At 45.4% G+C, this 22,045-nt stretch overlaps 1 protein-coding gene across 2 annotated transcripts in view; it reads right to left on the bottom strand.

The window, feature by feature from the left end:
* The window catches only part of CTCF (CCCTC-binding factor), a 43,060-nt gene extending 30,045 nt beyond the window's left edge, over positions 1 to 13,015 (bottom strand). For both annotated transcript variants that reach the window (XM_081108388.1, XM_081108390.1), the window contains exons 1-2: positions 12,603 to 13,015; positions 8,444 to 8,560 (exon numbers count right to left, since the gene is read on the bottom strand). The gene's annotated coding sequence lies outside the window, so the exon portion shown is untranslated. The remainder of the gene's footprint in view (positions 1 to 8,443; positions 8,561 to 12,602) is intronic.
* Positions 13,016 to 22,045: the final 9,030 nt, after the last annotated feature.

Here is a 22,045-nt window from a genome sequence, read left to right as displayed (position 1 = left end):
GTTATACTGTCTTTGGAGCAGTTCCAGTTTTCCATTACTGGAAATAGGAGAAAAGGGTGGGGATCTGTGGCAAATCTATCATCTTGAATGAATGCTATAAAATGGAATAAATTACACACAGAGAAAATTTATAGAACATCTAACAGGCACCTCCATGGATTTTGGGGCACATTCTACCTAAGCACTGTTTCCCAAACCTGGTTGGTAACAGAATCACCTGGTGAACTTTAAAATACATAGATCCCAGAGATTCTGATTCAGTAGCTCTGGTGTAGAAGAGACTTAAAAAAAAAATATATATATATATATATATATATATATATATATATATATATATATGTATATATATATATATTTTCAGAGAGGAAGGGAGAAGGAGAGATGGAAACATCAATGATGAGAGAGTCATTGAGTGGCTGCCTCCAGCATGTCCCCTACTGGGGATCAAGCCCATAACCTGGGCATGTGCCCTGACTGGGAATTGAACCATGACCTCCTGGTTCCTAGGTAGGTGCTCATCCACTGAGCCACACCAGCCGGGCTGGATGAGACCTTTTAAAAAGTCCTCAAGAGCCCTAGCAGGCTTGGCTCAGTGGATAGAGCAATGGCCTGGGGACCGAAGGATCCCGGGTTCGATTCCAGTCAAGGGCACATGCCTGGTTGTGGGCTCTATCCCAAGTAGGGGAAGTGCAAGAGGCAGCCAACCTGTGATTCTCTCTCATCGTGGATGTTTCTCTCTCTCTCTTTCCCTCTCCCTTACTCTCTGAAATCAATAAAAATACATATTAAAAAAAAGTCCTCAAGAGATTCTGATATAGAATCTCTGCTGACTATGGCTTGGAAGTGACTGACTTAGAATAGTTATTCATCCTAAATGCAGGTCTACAAAAATATAAGCTACTCAAATATGCACTGTTTTCTACTATGAGAATGTTTGATTCATTCTTTAATACAAAGAACTGTTTTATTTATTTAGAAATATAAATGATTCCCATATAAGCAAAAATGAAATGTATAATTTAATAAGGCAGTTCTAAGGTTTAACCTCTATTATGTGTACTATCAGTATCAAAAGATCTCTCTAGATTGTACGGGACAAGGTCAATGCATCACAGAAGGTAAAAAAGAAAAAGAGAGAAATGGACATACATAATAACCAAGTGAACTCATGGTTTGCAATGTGTACCAATGACCATGTGGCTGCTGCTCTAGTATTTCTATAACCCAGTACTCACTCATGAAGGCTACTTGGTAAAAACCAAATCATTTTTATTTGGTAAATGGGGTCCCTTATAAGGTCAATCTTAAATTAGAAGCTAACAGCTTAAATTCAACAATGCACACGTGTACCAAAGGCATAATATGGGTAATAATAAATGTCAATATAATGCCTTTGAACAAAGTTCAAATTATGGAAACAATCTGCCAACTTGGCTGCTCCTTAGAAATATGAAAACAAATATAGGAAAAAAGGAAACATAGGTAATAGCTTAACCAAGAAATTGGGGGGGGGGGGGGTACAGGCAAATTACATATTTATAAATACCTAAAAGACACAAGGAGAGGAGAAGAAGCAAAGATCCTGTCTAATAAGAGACCAAAAAGACAAAAAAATTATTTTAAAAATTTATTCCCAAGAGGAAACCAAGTCACTATTACTTTACAGTCTCAACATATACTTTTTTTTTTTTTTAAATATATTTTATTGATTTTTTACAGAGAAGAAGGGAGAGAGACAGAGAGTCAGAAACATCGATGAGAGAGAAACATCGATCAGCCGCCTCCTGCACACCCCCCACTGGGGACGCGCCCGCAACCCAGGTACATGCCCTTGACCGGAACCGAACCCGGGACCCTTCAGTCCGCAGGCCGACGCTCTATCCACTGAGCCAAACCGGCTCCGGCTCAACATATACTTATAACAAAAATGTTAAATAGTAGAAAGTTACAAGTACAAAACAGAAACACAAGATATATTAAAAACAATTAGAGTATCCTATTGTTATAGAATAGTTCTGCACCATACCATATCTCTGTGAATGTAGTTTGTACCTGCTTTACCATATGTGATTGTAACTATGCTATGCCAGAGTTTTGTTATACCAGAGTTTATGTAAACAAATAAAAAGTAGTGGGCTGAAATAATTTTGACATTTCAGAGGTCCAACTGGACTACACTAAAAATAGAGGTGCTAACCAACACCAGCCCTCCCAAGGATGGTCTGTTCTTATCCCAGGGAAATTACTACAGGATTCTGAAAAAGTCCTGGGTTATCCAGAAAGAGATGAATAAGCTCAAAGTCTTAAGAGCCTTGGTATTAGATTCCAAGCTTTAATATTAGCGACTGCTAGAGTCTAGTAATGCATTATACATGGATAAACTTTAAAGTTGGTGACGGCATTAAAAAAAAAATTCTGACAAAATACATACAAAAAACCCAATGTGTGCCAGTGAACAGGTGTACTATATTTGAGAGCAGTAAAGTACAATCTCCACGTTTTTCTAAAGATATATGTTTTCTAAACATATACTGATATGTTTCTCTGTCAAAAGATCTAAAAAACTGAATCCGCCGAAACCGGTTTGGCTCAGTGGATAGAGCGTTGGCCTGCGGACTGAAAGGTCCCAGGTTCGATTCCGGTCAAGGGCATGTACCTGGGTTGTGGGCATATCCCCAGTAGGAGATGTGCAGGAGGCGGCTGATCGATGTTTCTCTCCCATCGATGTTTCTAACTCTCTATCTCTCTCCCTTCCTCTCTGTAAAAAATCAATAAAATATATTTTTTTAAAAAAATTGGTTGTTGCCAGAGATGGGTCATGGGGAGTGGGAGAAATAGGTGAAGAAGATATAAATTTATTTTCTTTTAAAAAGAATACTAGAGGCCCAGTGCACGAATTCATGCATGGGTGGGGTCCCTCAGGGTGGCCTGCAGGGATTGGGCCAAAACCCGCAGTCCAATGCCACCTGCAGCTCCTACCTGCTGCTCCTGCTCATCCTGGCCCCACAACCAATTAGTCCCAACTGGGAGAGGCTCGCGCTGCCACAGCAGTGCTCTCTAGCCATGAGCCCTTTGTCTGGCACCCTCCCAAGGGAAGTAGCCTGCGGGATCAGGCTGAAACCGGCTCTCCAACATCCCCCAAGGGGTCCTGGATTGCAAGAGGGTGCAGGCCAGGCTGAGGGACCCCACCAGTGCACAATTGGGCCAGGGAGTGACCGCGGGAGGGCTCCAGGGCATATCTGGCCCATCTCGTTCAGTCCCAATCAGTGGGACCCCAGCAGCAAGCTAACCTACCGGTCAGAGCATCTGCCCCCTGGTGGTCAGTGCACATCATAGTGACTGGTCAACCAGTGGTCTGCCCCCCTGGTGGTCAGTGCATGTCACAGCAAGTGGTTGAGCCTTAGCATAGTACACTTTAATTTGTTGTTCAGTTGTTCTGCCATTCAGTCTATTTGCATATTACCCTTTTATTATATAGGATAGCCCTAGCTGTTTGGCTCCGTGGATAGAACGTCAGTCTGGACTGAGGGTCCCGGGTTCAATACCGGTCAAGGGCACATGCCCGGGTTGCAGGGTCAATCCCCAGTAGGGGGCATGCAGGATTCTCTCTCATCATTTGATGTTTCTATCTCTCTCTCCCTCTCTGAAATAAATAAATAAAAATAATATAATACTGTCAGCAATAAATAAAAATAAAAAGAATCTCACTGTTACAGATATATATCTTCATTAGAGAGAGAGAGGGAAACTGTACCTAAATAACTTGGAAATGAATAGAAATTATAAGATTAAGGACTAAAGAACTACAGATAAGCATTGTATTATAATTAATAAAGTTTTTTCCCATGGAGTTCAGGTTAACAATTTTGATACCACTATACATGTATACTGGGTTTGAGCAAATAACAAATAGATGACGAATATTGGTAAAAGAAGAATTAAAATAAAAAATTTAAAAAATAAGTATGTCATGAGCCCTTCTTTTGTGATGTACCAAAAACAAGAGGAAATAGCCCAGCTGACATGACTCAGTGGTTGAGTGTTGACCTATGAACCAGGAGGTCACAGTTCGATTCCAGGTCAGGGTACATGTCTAGGTTGTGGGCTCGATCCCCAGTGGGGGGACTTGCAGGAGGCAGCCAATCAATGATTCTCTCTCATCATTGGTGTTTCTATCTCTTTCTCCCTCTCCCTTCCTCTCTGAAATCAATAAAAATATATTTAAAAATAACAACAACAAAATACACAAGAGGAATCATGGTCTAGCTCTTTCCTTATGGTCACATTCTGCTATATATTTTTTTGCTTTTGTACTTCATCTTCCCTCTCTGCATGTAGCATTCCCTATTTAACCTACTGAATTAATTTATACTCCCCCCTCCCAAAAAAACAACTATAAAACCAAAAACTTGGCTCTTCCAATGAAAATACAGGCTTTCAATAACATTGCATCAGCTAAAAGTTTTTAGATTAATTCAGGTAGCAATGTATATCTTGGTTCTCAGCTACAATTATCCTCCCCCAAACAAGGAAAAAAAAATACAATACAGATAATAGGAGAAAACTCAGATAAGCCAGAATATAAACCTATAGGTTTTATATAAGCATTCTGATTTATATCTATAGTCCCCTCCCTATACAGGGTGTCTCCCCAAAATGTATACGCACTTGAATATTATTAATTCCAGTGGGTTAAATCTAAAAAGAAACATCAAGTGCGCTATCAGGGAAAAAGTGTGTGTACATTTTTTGGGGACACCCTGTATACACACACATATTTACTCTCACATGGGAGAACACAGTGTGCATACTATTTGGCAATCTGCTTTATGTTTTTTAAAAATATATATATTTTTATTGATTTCAGAAAGGAAGGAAGGGGGAGAGATAGAAACATCCATGATGAGAGAGAATCATTGATCGGCTGCCTCCTGCAAGTCCCCCCACTGGGGATCAAGCCCACAACCTGGGCATGTGCTCTTGACCAGAATTGAACCTGGGGCCTTTCAGTTAGCAGGTCAACACTCTGTCCACTGAACCAAACCAGCTAGGGCTGCTTTATGTATTTCTATACATAATATATCTAAGCATAATATAATGGTTGTATCACAACCTATTATATAGATGTATCAATTTAATCAGTCCCCTATGGCCCAATATTGTTATTCCCAATTTTTGGTAATTCTGCTTTATCTAATTAAAATTTATTTGCATTTATAAAATAATTACATTATACAAACTATAGAAAATGAAGAAAAGTCACCCCAAACCTAACCACCCTACCAATACTAGTTTTTTCATTTTGTTCTGACTACTGTTTTGTTTAATTTTATTCCCTAGGCCAGTGATGGCGAACCTTTTGAGCTCGGCGTGTCAGCATTTTGAAAAAAAAAAAAAAAAAAAAAAAACCTAACTTAACTCTGGTGCCATGTCATATAGAAATTTTTTGATATTTGCAACCATAGTAAAACAAAGACTTATATTTTTGATATTTATTTGATATATTTAAATGCCATTTAACAAAGAAAAATCAACCAAAAAAATGAATTCGAGTGTCACCTCTGACATGTGTGTCAGAGGTTCGCCATCACTGTCCTAGGCATTCATTCATTCAAACTTATTGAGCTCTTGCTATGTGCCAGGTTTTTGTTTGGGTTTTTCTTTACTTTTATTCCTTAACAATTTCTTTTTTTGTATTGCATTTTTTAAAAAACCTCTCAAAGTATGATCAAACACATTACAAGTGTTCAGTAAGTACTGCAGATATCTAAATATCTGGATTGATCCAACTCACATCATTTCAGAGAAAGTCACTTTGGTATGTCTAGAACCAATTAGGTTCAAATATAAAACCTATATTCAAAGAGTAGGCATTATCACTATATATCATGCAATTTTTAAATACCACTTACATTAAGAGGAACATAAGTAACATTAGCAAAACACACAGAAGTTAAGAATAGATGCTGCTGAATAATCTTAGGAACTGCAAGGTCCATAGCTTAGAATTTAGCCATTTTATTTTTATTTTACTTATCAAAGTGGGGGAGGGGGAATCTATATAAATTGTTAATTATGCTTGAGTTAACCTGTTATGTTTTCAAAATTGTTTTATAGAATTTATTTTATAGTTTTAGACCTGATTTTGTTCATTCTTCCTCTTTTCTTTTGACAATATTTCTGACTTGGTCTAGCTATCCAGAACTGCCTATCAACTGTGCTGAGCTCTTGCGCACGTCGCACATGTGTAGGAACACGCATGCAAGCGAACAAGCACCATTTAATATAATTTAACATCTACATTTCACAGTAGGATGCTATGGGGAAAATTAAAGAGCTGGATGATAGAGCTGTTCTATAGCTCAAAAGTATTGCTTCTCAAAGGTTTCTACTGTAGTACCTATACAAAGAACACTTCCCACCACCAGCCATTCATGCCCCATTTTGATGACCTGTGTAATCTTAGACAAGTCTTACAGAGTGCATATCTGTTCCTAAAATATATACCTATTTCAATGTAAAAAATATTTTAATTACTTACCAGTTAAATTACTCAACTCACCGGCCCCTCAATGAGCACAACTGAAGCTCCAAGAAGAGGCCCCTCAATGAGCACAACTGAAGCTCCAAGAAGACGGGTCATGCTTATCTTGTAGCTTCAAGTAACCAGGAATCATACACTTTGTACCCTAAGGGTATTTATATCCCAGTTTGAGAAACAGGGATCAAACTAGTCACAGCACTTAAAAGTGACCAACATGTTTCTACAACCCCATTCCCCAAACTATTTAGTTTAGTTTTCTCAATAGCTTTTCAAATCAGTCTTGTTTTTCTTTTCAGCAGTTCATTAGTATGTATTTTGTATCAACACTTCTAAAGGAACCTGTAGAGTATAAGTTATTTCTGGAACGACAGAAAACCAGCACAAAGACCTTGTCCTTCCCATCTTATGGACATACCAAGACGCCCACTTGGAAAACAGAGAGCTGAAGAATAGTAGAGCTTTCATCCCCTTCTTCCTCTCTATATGCTTCAGGCATAGTTTGTAAGAAAAATCTTAGTAGTCACTTAGATGATTTATTCATATGTTCACCTAATCTCAGCATTTGTAATTTCCACCTTAACACTACATAAGTGAAATTAATTAATTTGCCACTACATAAGTGAAATTAAACAATTTTCACATTTTCTAGGGGATAAGAAAGAAGTGCTTTCTGGTAGCCTGAGAAGATAGAATTTATACACCCAACACCTTACTTTTATTGTTTATGAGATCCAAAGCCTAGTAGATCCTGACATTTGTGAGAAGCCTGTTTTAAGTTCCCTCTGATGTCTATTATATTTTATAGCAGAAAGTGTAGGCCACAATAAATTTTAAGTGAGCCTTTCAAATTTTAAGGAAAAAACTGCTAACAACTATAACTAATACTCTGATGTAAGCATGGGTCATTAGCTAGGCTAACTCAATTAGGACGATTTTTATCCAGGATATCAAATTCCCCAAGAACAGGATTCCATCTGTTTGTTCCTCTTCAAAATTACAAATTTCCACAACAGACTCTTGAAGTCATTTACCAAGACTTCAACTAATACTGTCAAAAAATATATATTCCGCCGAAACCGGTTTGGCTCAGTAGATAGAGCATCGGCCTGCGGACTGAAAGGTCCCAGGTTCGATTCCGGTCAAGGGCATGTACCTGGGTTGCGGGCATATCCCCAGTAGGAGATGTGCAGGAGGCAGCTGATCGATGTTTCTCTCTCATCGATGTTTCTAACTATCTCTCTCCCTTCCTCTCTGTAAAAAATCAATAAAATAAAAATAAAATATAGCCCTAACTGGTTTGGCTCAGTGGATAGAGCATCAGCATGTGGACTCAAGGGTCCCAGGATCGATTCCAGTCAAGGGCATATACCTTGGTTGCAGGCACATCCCCAGTGGGGAGAGTGCAGGAGGCAGCTGATCGATGTTTCTCTCTCATCAATGTTTCTAACTCTCTATCCCTCTCCCTTCCTCTCTGTAAAAAAATCAATAAAATATATTAAAAAAATAAAAAATAAAAAAAATATATAAAATATATATATATATATTCCAAAGTTTTCTACAGCAAAGCAGCCACCATTTCCTGTTCTTTTTTCTATGTAGTCCCAAAATGATACTTAATGCTTTACCACATTCTCAACTCTGAGAATATCCTGTAATTAATGTTATTCTCTCACAAGTGAGGGCTGTAGGCATAGAAAGGTTAAGTAACTTGCCCAGTGTCATCCAGCTAGTATATGGTAGTACAGAGTTTCAAACTGAGGACTTTCTGACCATAAAGCCTGTACGCCCTCAACCACTCACCCTCTTGTATCTCCAATACCCAAGAATGGTCCAGCAAATCCTCCAACCCAAGGACGGTTTTATTACTTCTATTTTTAAGACCAAGAAATGGAAGTATACCTCTCCGTGGCTGCAAAGTCAGTTTGAAAAAGAAAAACAGAATCCAGCTCTCAAGCCCTTGGTCAGCAGTCTGTCCACTAGTGCATCTTGTTCTTTGGCCCCGGGTCCGTGACCATTCTAAAACAGAAGCATAAGTCATTTTTATGAATACTAAATACACATACTAAATGCACATACAATATGAAAAACAAACTTAGGACAAGATGAAGACTGATAAAATATGTCATCTTATTAATTGGCCCATTCCATAAATATCTTAAGCCAATAATAAAACACTCAGTGTTTTTTAGACATTTGCTAAAATATATAAAGGACTAAAGATTTGTGGTTATCAAAATAACACCTCAGCCCTAGCTGGTTTGGCTCAGTGGATAGAGCGTCAGACTGTGGACTCAAGGATCCTGGGTTTGATTCTGGTCAAGGGCACATGCCTGGGTTGCAGGCTCGACCCCCCAGCAGGAGGCAGCTGATCAACTCTCATCATTGATGTTTTTATCTCTCTCCCTCTCCCTTCCTCTCTGAAATCAAAAAAGAAAAGCTTCAGGCAGTGGTAGAGTGGAACTTACCTTCAAGGGGAAAGGGGTTTGGGGGGATTCCCAAGTTAAATGAAAAGAGCTAAATTTGAATGAACAGTTTTCAAAGAACTTAGCATAAGAGGTATAACCGAGGGAACCCAACTCATAATTAACTACAGCCCACAAAACTAGGCTGATATAATCTTTCTTAGATGAACCTGAAGTCTTCTCTGTTGAGAAGCAATTTAAAACATAGAGGACTAGTGTTTTTAGTTTAAGAAACTTTTGTATTGGAGTCCATACACTGTCAAAGGGAATGAGGATTTATGCCCCTGAATATTCTAAGGGCAACAAAAAATGAAGACTGTGTGTGGAAAAAAATCACTGTTCTTGAGATATATGTCAGCAGTCTGTATACCATACCACATTTTTGCACCCAAATACTAATCACTGAGAAAATGCACAAAGACACTGCCAGGGAGCCTGGCTGGTGTGGTTCAGTGGTTAGGGTATCAGCCTGTACACCAAAGGGTTGCAGGTTCCATCTCCAGCACCAGTCCTGGTGTGGGCAACCAACTGATGGGTCTCTCACATCAATGTTTCTCTCTCTCTTCCCCTCTCCCTAAAAAAATCAATGGAGGAAAAATATCATGTGAGGACTAACAACAACAATAAAAAAGATACTGCCAGGGAAGATCAAGTTTAGGGATGTTTGAAATATGGCATGCCAAATCTATATACATAGTTATGATTCATGGTCTGCAAAGTCATCGTTACTTGCCATTATTACTTCTTAAACCTGTATGCTCTTTTTCAAATACTAAATTATGACAATTCTTAGTTGTTTGAAGGAGGACCTAATTTTTGGCAAAAGAGCCTAAAGTCATCTGGAATCAAGATAGGTAAGTAAGGTAGATAAGTGGTTAACTAGGTTTCTGGTTTTAAAAATAAAATGGAGCTTATAAAGTAGATGATATGGAGTGAATTTAATACCAGCAACATCTCTGAAGCAAAAAAAAAACAGTCTCTAGAGGTGAATTTCTGTCAGCAGGCACCATGGTGCAAGGCTCTGTCTGCCACAGGATTCCTCCTCAGGGCACTTGTCAGCCACAGATGGCCTCTGCAACTCCCCAAGCCTCTCTTAAGTCTTAGGTGGGTGTCCTCATTTTTGTGTGTTCTCTGAAGCAAAATCCTAAAGGCTGTAGAATTTGAATGCATCTTAAGGATAACTTTTACAGCTCCTACATTTTATGCTGGTTGAACAAATCTTTAAGATGACTTTTACAACTACTTTTAAATAAGCAGCACTTCGCTATGTAGACAAACAGTTCTGTTGTAATCTTCCTCATACCACTGATTCAAATAATAAGTTCCTTTGGGTAACCTTATATCCTCAATTTATCTTCTCTGTAGATCTCCTTTCCAATAAAAACAAAGCATGAATCCTGGCATTTGGGAAATCACAAAGGATAGCAACTCTGTGGATAAGCTCTATATCATTAAAACAGCATAAATGATGTGTAAGATTTAGAAGTTAATGACTGCATATGCACAACTGAATTAAGAAGCAAAATATGGTTTGTGGGGCACAATGCTAACATGGGGGGGTGGGGGGAGAGAGCTTTACTCCTGGCTCAATTACAGACCTGCTGGATTTTAATTTTTAATGCATGTGGAGCTTATTTAATAAGTAAAACATGCCACCTGACATCCAGAATTTCAAAAGGAATACCCAAAATCACAAGAGTGCAAAAAATTACACAAATGGACTAATATATTAGACAATTAAGTGTGGTCCTATTCCCAAACTTGACACTCCATCAATGCTACTGCATTTAGTTAGTGCAATTTTATTGTGAAGGAGGGGGAGAAGGAACATTTTGTAGGGTTCAAAAAGGGATGTTGAAAGACTCCCCTATGGAGGCAGAACGCTGCAAAAGCCTACAGATTGAGATTACACACAGTGGACTGACAAATTTGCTTAGCACCAGGATGTTTTAATTTCCTCATAAACTTAACGTAATTTTTCTTAAAAAAAAAAAAAAGTTAACCAAGACTTTCTTCTCTCCAAATCAGGCGGAGTTATTATTACATCAACTGCCGGACCATACTATATTAAGGCACTAGAATATTTGAGCGAAGAGCAAAAAGACAATTCAACAGAAAGCTTTTTTACGATGCAAGACGGCTTAAGGACGGAGTAAATGTAGTATAGTCATATACGTGCCCCGTTTGACTTCTTTTGCAGCCTATAGGGTAGTGGAATTAACTTGACTAGTTGATGTAAATTCGGAAGAAAGCATCAAGATTACGTACGGAAATGTTTACTTAATTCTGAACTCGGGGCTACAGGAAGTCTGCTACTAAAGAGTAGTTACATTAGGCGTAGATATTTATAAACCAACTGCAGCTAGTGACCCAAGATTCAATTACAACATCAACCCTCAGATTTCAGCGTAGGGGCAAATTACCAGCCAAGTCAAAATAATTCATTCTGCCGTACACTGGACACTGGAGCTCTAGTTCGTGTTGCCGAACTCAGAACCGCTTTCGCCTAGTGCTAGAGCCCCAAGTACTAAACACTGTACTAAGTTGGCGTCAGGACATTTGAAAGCGCGAGGGAAACGCAAGGGTCGCCCGCCGGAGTCGGCCAGCCCATCATCCAGAACTCGGGCACTTGTCCTATCACTTGAGATCAGTTTTAATCCCTTTGAGATCTCTGGGCGCACAAGATCAGGCTATCACTCCCTGCAAGGGGAGTCGGACCCTGGCTCCCGAAAAACGACTTGGTTCACAACTCCTGTCTTTTCCGCCCGCCGTGGGGGGCCGCACCGACAGGGCTCCGCCAAGAGCCCGGGCGCTAGGTTAGGGGCGCAGCGGGGCCCGGCGGGGGCGGCGAGCGCGCGTCCCCCCGCCCGCTCGGGCGGCGTCGAGGCGCGAGTAGCTCAGCCAGCCTTGCAGAGGGAGCTCTCGGCAGCTCTGGGGTCCCTCTGCTCGCAGCAGCGCCGCCTGCGCCACTCGGTGGAGACGGAGACCAGCGGCGGCGACGCGCGGACTGGCAGCGACCGCCGAGCAGCCGAGCCTGGCAGCCGGGTAGGTTCCGGGGACCGGGCGGGCTGGAGGATGGGCAGCCCGAGAGGCGTTGGCCAGGGCCCGACACCCATACGGCACGGAGACCCGGCTGCGCGCGAGGCGGCAGAGCCGGGAGCCCCTAGACCAGCGGGCGCGGCAGCCGAGGCACGGAGCTAGCCTGTCGGCTGCGGCTACCCGCCTCGGGAGTGGCAGAGGGCACAGGGCGGGCCGCGGCCGGGTGATCGGTCGAGCCAAGAGCCGGTCTCGAGGGCAGAGACAAAGGAAGGAAAATGGAGTCGCCGGCGCGCGGGCCTCTGTCGCCGTCGCCGCCGGAGGCCTAGCGCGCCGCCAGGAGGGAGGCCTAGCGGGCGGGTGTGTGTTGGGGGGGGCCGGCCGGGCTGTGGCGGCGACGGGCAATGGCGGCGGCCGCGCCGCAGCAGGGACGGTAGAGGGAGACAAACACCCCCCGGCGGCGGCGCTGGCGCCGGGCTGCAGCCAGCGCCGACCGGAGCGGCCCCATCGTGACACCTAGAGGCGGCCCGCGAAACCTCCTCCACCCGGGGCCCCCTTACCTCCGCGCCACACCCCCCGCAGCGCCCGCTCCGCCGCCGCTCCACCGCTCCGGCCACCTGGCGTCCCCGGCTAGCTCCGCGCACTCGCACCGGCCACCGCGCCGCCGCTGCCGCCAAAGAAGCAGCTCCGCGCACGGTTTAATCGCTCCACAGGCTCGGACACAAAATGGCGGCCGCGTGGTGCAGTGCGCCTGCGTCGGCGCTGCCGGGGCCGCGGGTGCTGATAAGGGAAGGGACGGGTGGGGGGGCTGGCCCGGCGACGAGTGGAGGGCGGGGGAGGAAAGGTGAGGGGAGGGGTTGGCGCAGGGCAGCATGGGAGGCGGCCCCGGGCGCCAACTTTCAAAAGCGGGCGCGATGGCGTAACGGGACGCGCTGCGAGGCACGTCACGCCGCACGCGCCCTCCCGCGCTCTCGCCCGGTCGCGCGTGGGCTCCGCGGGCGCCGCGAAGTCCGGGCTCCCGCTGGGTGGGGTTTCTTGGGCGGAGGTCACCGCCTCTGGGCGGTCCGCGATCACGGGTCCGCTTAACCTAGTTCCTGAGCCGCAGCCTCCCGCCCTGAACCCGTGAAGGGGGTGAGGGTGCTGGGAAGAAGCCCGTGCGGGGCTCGGTGGAGGGTCTGAGGCGTTTCTTGGGGCAGGCCCCGCCCCAGACTCCACCCTCAGCCTTGCCGGACCCGCCTGCCTAGCGCCGCACCGCATCCCGCCGGGGAGTTAGGCCGGTGCGGTCCCGGCGCGTTCTCCTCTCAAACAATCCAGCGACCTCGAGGAGAGCTGTCTCTTCCCGGCGGCTTTGGGGAATCTCTCCGCCCTCGAAGAGGGCTTGCTCTTGTCCCTAGGCCACCTCGGCCCGGGAAAGCCAGCGGGAAACGAGGCTTGACGCTTTTGCGGGATCGTGGCAGTCCGGTGCCGAAAGGACTTTCTGTTTTTGGCGCGGTGTGCTTCTGCGTTTCAAAACGTGCGCTTCTGGTCTCTGCCCCGAGGGCTGTCCCATTCTCGGGGCGGGCGGAGTGCCGGAGTCGCCCTCCCCCTCCCCAGGGCGCACCTGCGGGCGTGACCTAACCAACCAGCCGTAAAGTTGACGCAGGGCCGCCTGGATATTCCGGCGGCTCCGGGAAGAGAGTTTTTGGTGCTTTTTGGGAATCGGACTCAGGATTATATTCTCAACTCCCTTAGATGTGGATAACAAACAGCTTCTGCTGCATTTGTTCTTTTAATTAAGAGGATGCTACCAACAGTATTGACAAATCCGAGTGTGTGTTTTTTTTAAGGGAATCAGAAATTTGGATGATTTAAAATGTAAAATTTCCAGATGTTTAGTCGTTAGCAACTAAATCAAGCGTTTTTAAACTGCATGCGCTGATGAAACCATACGTGTGGTTTAACCTGACTTTAAAGGAAAGGCACTCCGGCCTTTAGAGACAGGGTGGTGGAGACGGAGAGGGAGCGGCCAGGAGGGCAGAAGGAAATTCACGATGTTGAGTTGCGAAATCTACGGGCAGGAAAGGTTTCAGGTAGGAGGGACGTGGTCAACTGTGTGTAGTGCTGCCAAGCGTTGTACTTGGGCTGGAGGTATGGTTTGAGTCAGTCGCCTTGGAGATCAGTGGAGAGTATTATTGGTGGCCCTGGCTTGATTCATGTTGGTAAATCAGAAATGTGGATATGATTATAATGAGTTGAAGAGTGGACGGGAAAGTTAGGAAATACCGACTACATGTCGTCAACACGAGAGAAGTTTTGCTGTGAAGGGAGCAAATGAATTTAGGCCTAACTAGGAGGCATAGGGGATCAGAGAGATGTTTGTTTCTTTTATCTGTTGATTCCAGAGAGAAAGGAAGGGAGAGAAACATCCATTTGTTGTTCCACTTATTGATGCATTCATTCGTTGATTTTGTATATGCCCTGACCGGGGATGGAACTTTCAAGCTTGGAGTATTGGAGGCCATACTCTAACCAACCGAGCTATCCAGCCGGTGCAAAGGAGATGTTTAAAAGATGGTGGGGTTCTCGAGCATGTTTTTGTGCCATTGGGAGTGATACAGTAGAGAGAAGGTTTACTTGACCTGTGTAGGAGTGAAATCCATGGGAGGATATAAGGAAACTGGAAGGATTAACCTTGGGTAGGAGCAGGGTGCTTCCACTGTGATAATCAGCGTAACTGATGAAGATGAAAATGATGCAAATGCAAGGGAGAGGGAAAGCAAACTTACAGCTTTGCTAGTAGGCCTGCTTTGGCAGGATTGGGTACCCATTTGAAGTTTATGATCATGAGTTTAAAGATAAACTAGTTGGCCTAATAGGTGGTTTTTCTCCAGCAACATTCAGCTGCTTGGGTTCAGACATAAAGAGGGATAGTTTGGTTTCTCAACACCAGGACCCAATTTTTTTGATTCCTCATCTCAGGCACTTGCCTTTTGTGATTAGCTACTATTCTAGAAATGTGTGAAGTATTGTGAGAATTTACATGTGACCCCTTTTCTAGGAACTAAGTGGTTCTATTTGTCATTTTATGTACACACCTTAAGGCTCAAACATAGCTCTGGCCGGTGGTGCTAAATGGTTAGAGCATTGGCCCACACATCCAAGGGTCACGTGTTCAATTCCCGGTCAAGGGCACTACCTGGGTTGCTGGTTCAATCCCTGGCCCTGGCCCCTAGTTGGGGATTAGGAGGCAACCAGTGGATGTGTCTATCACATTAATGTTTTTCTTTCTTCCTCCCCCTCCCCCTCCCTCCTGCCTTCCTTTCACTCTCTAAAAATCAGTGGAGCCCTAGCTGGTTTGGATACAGGGTTGGCCTGTGGACCAAAGGGTCCTGGGTTCGATTCCGGTCAAGGGCACATACCTTGGTTGCAGGCTCCTCCCTGGCCCTGGCCCTGGTCCTGGCCCCGGCCCCAGCCCTGGTCAGGGCTTGTGCAGGAGGCAAGCAATTGATGTGTTTCTCTCACATTGATGTTTCTGTCTTTCCCTCTCTCTTCCACTCTATCTAAAAATCAATGGAAAAATATCCTTGGATAAGGATTAACAAAAATAAAAATCCTGTCTAATAAAAGAGAAACATGGTCATTGGCGTAGGACCGCTACCCTTTTCATTGGCTAATCAGCGAGATATGCAAATTAACTGTCAGCCAAGATGGCAGCTGGCAGCCAGGCAGCTTGAAAATAACATGAGGCTTGCTTGCTTCAATGAGGGAGGAAACCAACGTTCCCCGCCTGCCTTGCAGGCCTCTGAGCCTGCAGTTTGAAACATTTTAACAAATATATCTCAGAGCTGGAGTCAGAGCTGGAGTTATACATTGTTTCAAACCGAAACAAACCAGATACCTACTTTCAGCAGCGGAGGCCTAAGAGCTGGAGCCTCAGAGCTAAAGCTGGCCCAGAATTTAAAAAAAAAAAAAAAAAAAAAAAAAGATAAAAAGGAGCAGTTGGGAGCTTCCGTCACCCGCCAGCCTGAAAACAGCCATCATCCCCTCACCCAGGCTGGCCAAGCACCCCAGTGGGGACCCCCACCCTGAAGGGTGTGTGACCAGCTGCAAACAGCCCTCAGCCCCTCACCAGGCTGGCCAGGCACCCCAGTGGGGACCCCCACCCTGAAGGGTGTGTGACCAGCTGCAAACAGCCCTCAGCCCCTCACCAGGCTGGCCAGGCACCCCAGTGGGGACCCCCACCCTGATCCAGGACACCCTTCAGGGCAAACCAGCCAGCCCCACCCATGCACCAGGCCTCTACCCTATATAGTAAAAGGGTAATATGCCTCCCAGCACCGGGATCAGCGGAGCCGAGTGGCCTCCCGGCACTGGGATCAGCGTGACAGGGGGCAGCACCCAAACCCCCTGATCGCCCTGCAGCTCTGTGTGTGACAGGGGGCGGGGCCACAACCTCCCTATCCCCCCTGCTCTGTTCGTGACAGAGGAAGGTGCCCCAACCTCCTGATCAGCCCTGCTCTGTGCCTGATACGGGGGAGCTCCCCAACCTCTGATCGCCCTGCGGCTCTGTGTGTGACAGGGTGCGGTGCCCCAACCCCCTGATCAGCCCTGCTCTGTGGGTGATAGAGGGCGGCGCCACAACCCCCCTCCCCCACGGGCCCTGCTCTGTGTGTGATGGGATAGAGCCATAACGTCCCCATCCGCCCTGCCCTGAGTGTGACAGTGGCGGTGTCCCAACCCCCTGATCCGCCCTGCTCTGTGTGTGACAGGGGGCGGCGCCCCAACTCCCCTATGGGCCCTACTCTCTGAGTGACGGGGGGAGCTCCTCAACCCCCTGGTGGGCCCTGCTCTGTGCGTGACAGGGGGAGCTCCCCAACCCCCTGATGGGCCCTGCTCTGTGCATGACAGGGGGGAGCTCCCCAACCCCCCTGATGGGCCCTGCTCTTTGCGTGACAGGGGGGAGCCCCCCAACCCCCTGATCAACCCTGCTCCGTGCGTGACACAGTAAGGAGCCCCAACCCCCCTGATGGGCCCTGCTCTGTGTGTGATAGGGGGTGGCGCCGCAACCTCCCCATCGACCCTGCCTTGAGTGTGACAGGGGACCGTGCCCCAACCCCCCAATTGGCCCTACCCTGAGCATGACTGGAGGTGGCATCGCAACCTCCTGATCCGCCCTGCTCTGTGCATGACGGGGCGGCGCCCCAACTCCCCAATCGGCCCTGCTCTGAGCCCGACCAGGGGCTGCACCTAGGGATTGGGCCTGCCCTCTGCCACCCGGGAGCAGGCCTAAGCCAGCAGGGCATTATCTCCTGAGGGGTCCCAGACTGCGAGAGGGCACAGGCGAGGCTGAGGGACCCCCCCACCCCGCCCCCCTGAGTGCACAAATTTTTGTGCACCGGGCCTCTAGTAATAAAATAAAGGGAGATGGTGCTTTTAAAAAATAATAATAAGTCAATGGGAAAATATCGTTGGGTGAGGATTAAAAACAAAAACAGCCCTGGCCGGGGTGCTAAGTGGTTAGAGCATTGGCCTGTAGACCAAAGGGTCACAGGTTTGATTCCCCGTCAAAGGCATGTACCTGGGTTGCAGGTTCCCCAGCCTTGTTTGGGGCGTGTGCTGGAGGCAATGAATTGATAGATCTCTCACATCTATGTTTCTCTCTTTCCCCCTGCCTCCTCCCTCCCTTCCACTCTCTGAAAATCAATAGAAAAAATATCCTTGGCCCTAGCCGGTTTGGCTCACTGGATGGAGTGTTAGCCTGCGGACTGAAGGGTCCCAGGTTCGATTCCAGTCAAGGGCATGTACTTTGGTTGCAGGCTCAATCCCCAGCCCTGGTCAGTGTGCGTGCGGGAGGCAGCCAATCAATGTGTCTCTCTCACATTGATGTTTCTATGTGTATCTTCCCCTCCCTTCCACTCTCTCTCAAAATCAATGGAGCCCTAGCTGGTTTGGCTAAGTTGGATAGAACATCACCCTGCAGACTGAAGGGTCCCGGTTTCAATTCCGGTCAAGGGCACATACCAGGGTTGTGGGCTCAATCCCCAGTGTGGAGCGTGCAGGAGGCAGCCGATTAGTGATTCTCTCTCATCATTGATGTTTTTATCTTTCTCTCCCTCTAGCTTCCTCTCTGAAATCTCTCTCTATATGTATGATTTAATGTTGACAAATATAAGGCAGTGTATTTAGATGGGGAAAAAAAAACTCAACTGTATTTACAATTATATTTCTAACTGCTATGGTCAGAATATTTGTAGTCCCTCCAAAGTTCATATATTGAAATTTTTTTTTTAAATATATTTTATTGATTTTTTACAGAGAGAGGAAGGGAGAGAGACAGAGAGCTAGAAACATCGATGAGAGAGAAACATCGATCAGCTGCCTCCTGCACATCTCCCAGTGGGGATGTGCCTGCAACCCAGGTACATGCCCTTGACCGGAATCGAACCCGGGACCCTTCAGTCCGCAGGCCGACGCTCTATCCACTGAGCCAAACCGGTTTCGGCTGTTGGTGCCTTTTTTTTTTTTTTTTTTTAATCCTCACCCAAGGACATTTTTCCGTTGATTTTTGGAAAGAGTGGAAGGGAGGGATGGAAGGGGTGAGAGGGAGAGAGAAACATTGATGTGAGAGAGGCACATCCATTGGTTGCCGCCCGCACTCATTCTGACTGGGGCCGGGGAAACAACCTGTAACTCAGGTATGTGCCCTTGACCAGAACTTGAACCGGAGACCCTTTGGCATGTGGGCCGACGCTCTAACCACTGTACACACCGGCCAGAGCTATGTTGGTGCTTTGACCACGGTCTTCCCAGCCTCCAGAACTATAAGCAATAAGTTTCTGTTGTTTACAATGCACCCAGTCAGTGGTATTTTGTTATAGCAACTAGGACAACTATATTTATATTATATCAACTATAATTACATCTATATGACCTCTGAGTCATCACTGAGAAGCCAGGAATGGGGTTTAAGTGGCCTTGGAGCCTGCTTTCTGAACACACAGATCCCATGTGCTGCTCTGACACAGGGTTGAGAAAATGCTGAGGATCGCTAGGAAGGAACAAAAGGAAATGTTTTCTTCGCCTTGTAAGAAATTGTGATGTGTCCTATAGGAATCACCAAGGAACAGAAAGCCAAACTGGAAGGATAGGATGTTTCAGGCTGGACAGAAACAAGCTAAGAGGGAAAAGTAATGTGATGGAACCTGCGAAACAGGATGATAAAAATAAGGACAGCTTTGTTTCCTGCAGTACCACACCAGACTGCCGCACCAGTGAGAACTTGGGTGACTTACAACCCCGTGGTGATCTAAGGACATGTTCTTCCTATGGACTGTCTCGTAGGTTTGTAGTCCACAGGAGTTCAGGGCATTATCAGCAGAAGGCTGTCAGCTGATCGCATGGCATTGGGGCAGTCACCACCTTCCAGGATCTTGAGCCTCACAGTTAGGACCAGAAATGTAGGCTGTGTCCTGGAAGTGGGTTCCTTCCTCAGGGACTTGTCAGGTTTACAGGAACTTGGTGAATGAGCAGAGTGCCATTTTACTGGCAAGTGGACTAGTGATTTTATGCTGGCAAAAGGGGTGTTCTCTCTCTACTGGAAAGCCTCCTGGAAGCCATGTTACTAGAAAGCATTGATGAATGGTTAATTAGATTAAGAGATGTTCGTTATATAACTGAAATGTTTAATATCACCCTCTCTGGATGCTGGAGTCAGATTGTCAGGCATTGGAGTCTTGTCTTGGCTCCTTTTTTAAAAAAAAAAAAAAGTTTTTTATTGATTTCAGAGAGGAAGGGAGAGGGAGAGAGAGAGAGAAACATTAATGATGAGTATCATTGATTCGCTGCTTCCTGCACGCCCCCTGCTGGGGGTCGAGCCCATAACTCAGGCATGTGCCCTTGACCGGAATCAAACCTGGGACCCTTCAGTCTGCAGGCTGACGCTCTATCCACTGAGCCAAACCAGCTAGGGCTTGGATTCTTATTAGCTGTGTGATCTTGGGTGAATTAGTAACAACTCAACTGCAGGTTTCTTCTCTATATGGTAGGATGAGAATTGTATTTCACACAGTGGTAAGAATTAAATGAGACAATGCAAGTAAAGCTTTTTGTATATACCTAGGCACCAGTAATCATACAGTAAATGTACACTATGATTATTATTTATTTTATTTTTATGCTTCTTATCTACCTTCACTCCCAAATCCACTTCTGAAAGATATGATCTTTCTAGATTCATTAATAGAATTAGTTACTGACAGGCTTTCCTTGGCCTGGGAGCCATTCTTTCTGGGGAAGGTGTACTTTGTTCTAAAATTCTCAGGAGAACAATTCTATTTCCAAGACCTTCCTTGGCTCCCACAAGTTGCCCCATAAAGCTTGCAATAATCATAATCGTTTGTGGGTTTCTTTGTAACTCTTTAAGCAAGAGAATCAAATGAAGGAGAGATGAAGTAATAGTGGGCTAGAATCTTCCTGCCCACTTTGGGGAAAAGACCTAAAGTGACACCTCAATACGCCCGATGCCTCTGTATCTCATGGGGACATGTGTGAGATAGAATTTAACTCAGCATTTATTGAGCACCTACTGTGTTCTCCCTGTTCTAGGCCCTGGGGATATAAAGATGACCCAAGATGTGTTTTCTGCCCTTGAACTCAAAGTTTAAATGGTTAGAAAACAACAAAAAAATGTAATGCAATAGTTATAATGGGGTAAAATGGACTCATAAAGGAGCAATTCATTCCCTAGGAATATCTCATTTCAGCTGGATGGCATATAAGGTGAAGTCATAATCAAGGGCAGAAAAGGACACAAGAGTATTAGGGGGACAGCAAGTCATCCCACAGCATTTGACGAGGCTGCAGAGTATTGGTGCTAAACCTCATGAGACATTTGGAAAGCTTTCATTATCAACTGTTAAGGCCAACCATTTTATTATTATTTTTGTTGTTAATCCTCACTGAGGATATTTTTCCATTGATTTTGAGAGAGTGGAAGGGAGGGGGAGAGACAGAGAGAGAGAAATATCAATGTGAGAGAGACACATTGATTGATTGTTTCCTGCACGTATCCCGACCAGGGCCAGGGATCAAGCCTGCAACTGAGGTACATGCCTGTTGACTGGTGACCCCGTCAGTCAACACTCTAACCACTGAGCAAACTGGCTAGGGCAAGGCCAACCACTTTAAAGACCTGCCCTTCTACATCATCTCCTACCCAGATCACAGGAATTTTTTTTCCTTACTGATGTCTGCTTTCTTCAGACCCCTGTAAAAGCCGTATTTCTTTTTTACCTCCCAGCTCAGATAACTGCTTTCTAAAGTTTAAAGGATTTTACCTAGACCTATATTCCACATTTGGAAAGTGGGTTACTTTTGTTGTGTGTGCTCTTATCTACATTTTTCAGATATGCGTTGATTATTCTTTATCTTATTTTGCAAAACACCTTTTCATGCCTGCCCTTTTTTAAAAAAATATATTTTTATTGATTTCAGAGAGGAAGGAAGAGGGAGAGAGAGATAGAAACATCCATGATGAGAGAGAATCATGGATCGGCTGCCTCCTGCAAGTCCCCCACTGGGGATCAAGCCCACAACCCAGGGAATGTGCCCTTGACGGGAATCAAACCTGGGACCTTTTAGTTCGCAGGCCAATGCTCTATCCACTGAGCCAAACCACTGAGCCATGCCTGTCCTCTTAATTGATGCTCACAACATTATTTGAAGAGCCAGACAGTTTTGTCCCAAACTCAAGAAATGAATACTTGTTCAGAGTCATCCAATAACTTGTTGGCAAAACCAGAATGAATATCAGACCTTCTTGGCCCCACCTGGCTGCTCAGAGGTCCTCACTCTGTCAGATACATTTCTAGCCATCCTCTGGAGATGGTTCTTTAGCTCAGGGGCCGCTTTGGAAAAGCAAGGGAAGGGAGATATAGCAGACAGGCTCCAGGCCTCTGCTCACCCATCTTTCCTTACTTCTCCAAATTTTATGTGATTTATTCAGGGAGAAAAAAGGTTTCTATCC

The sequence above is a fragment of the Myotis nattereri genome (genome assembly GCF_964212035.1).
Source record: "Myotis nattereri genome assembly, chromosome: 15".
Classification (NCBI taxonomy): domain Eukaryota; kingdom Metazoa; phylum Chordata; class Mammalia; order Chiroptera; family Vespertilionidae; genus Myotis; species Myotis nattereri.
This window is presented reverse-complemented; position numbering and strand designations above follow the sequence as displayed.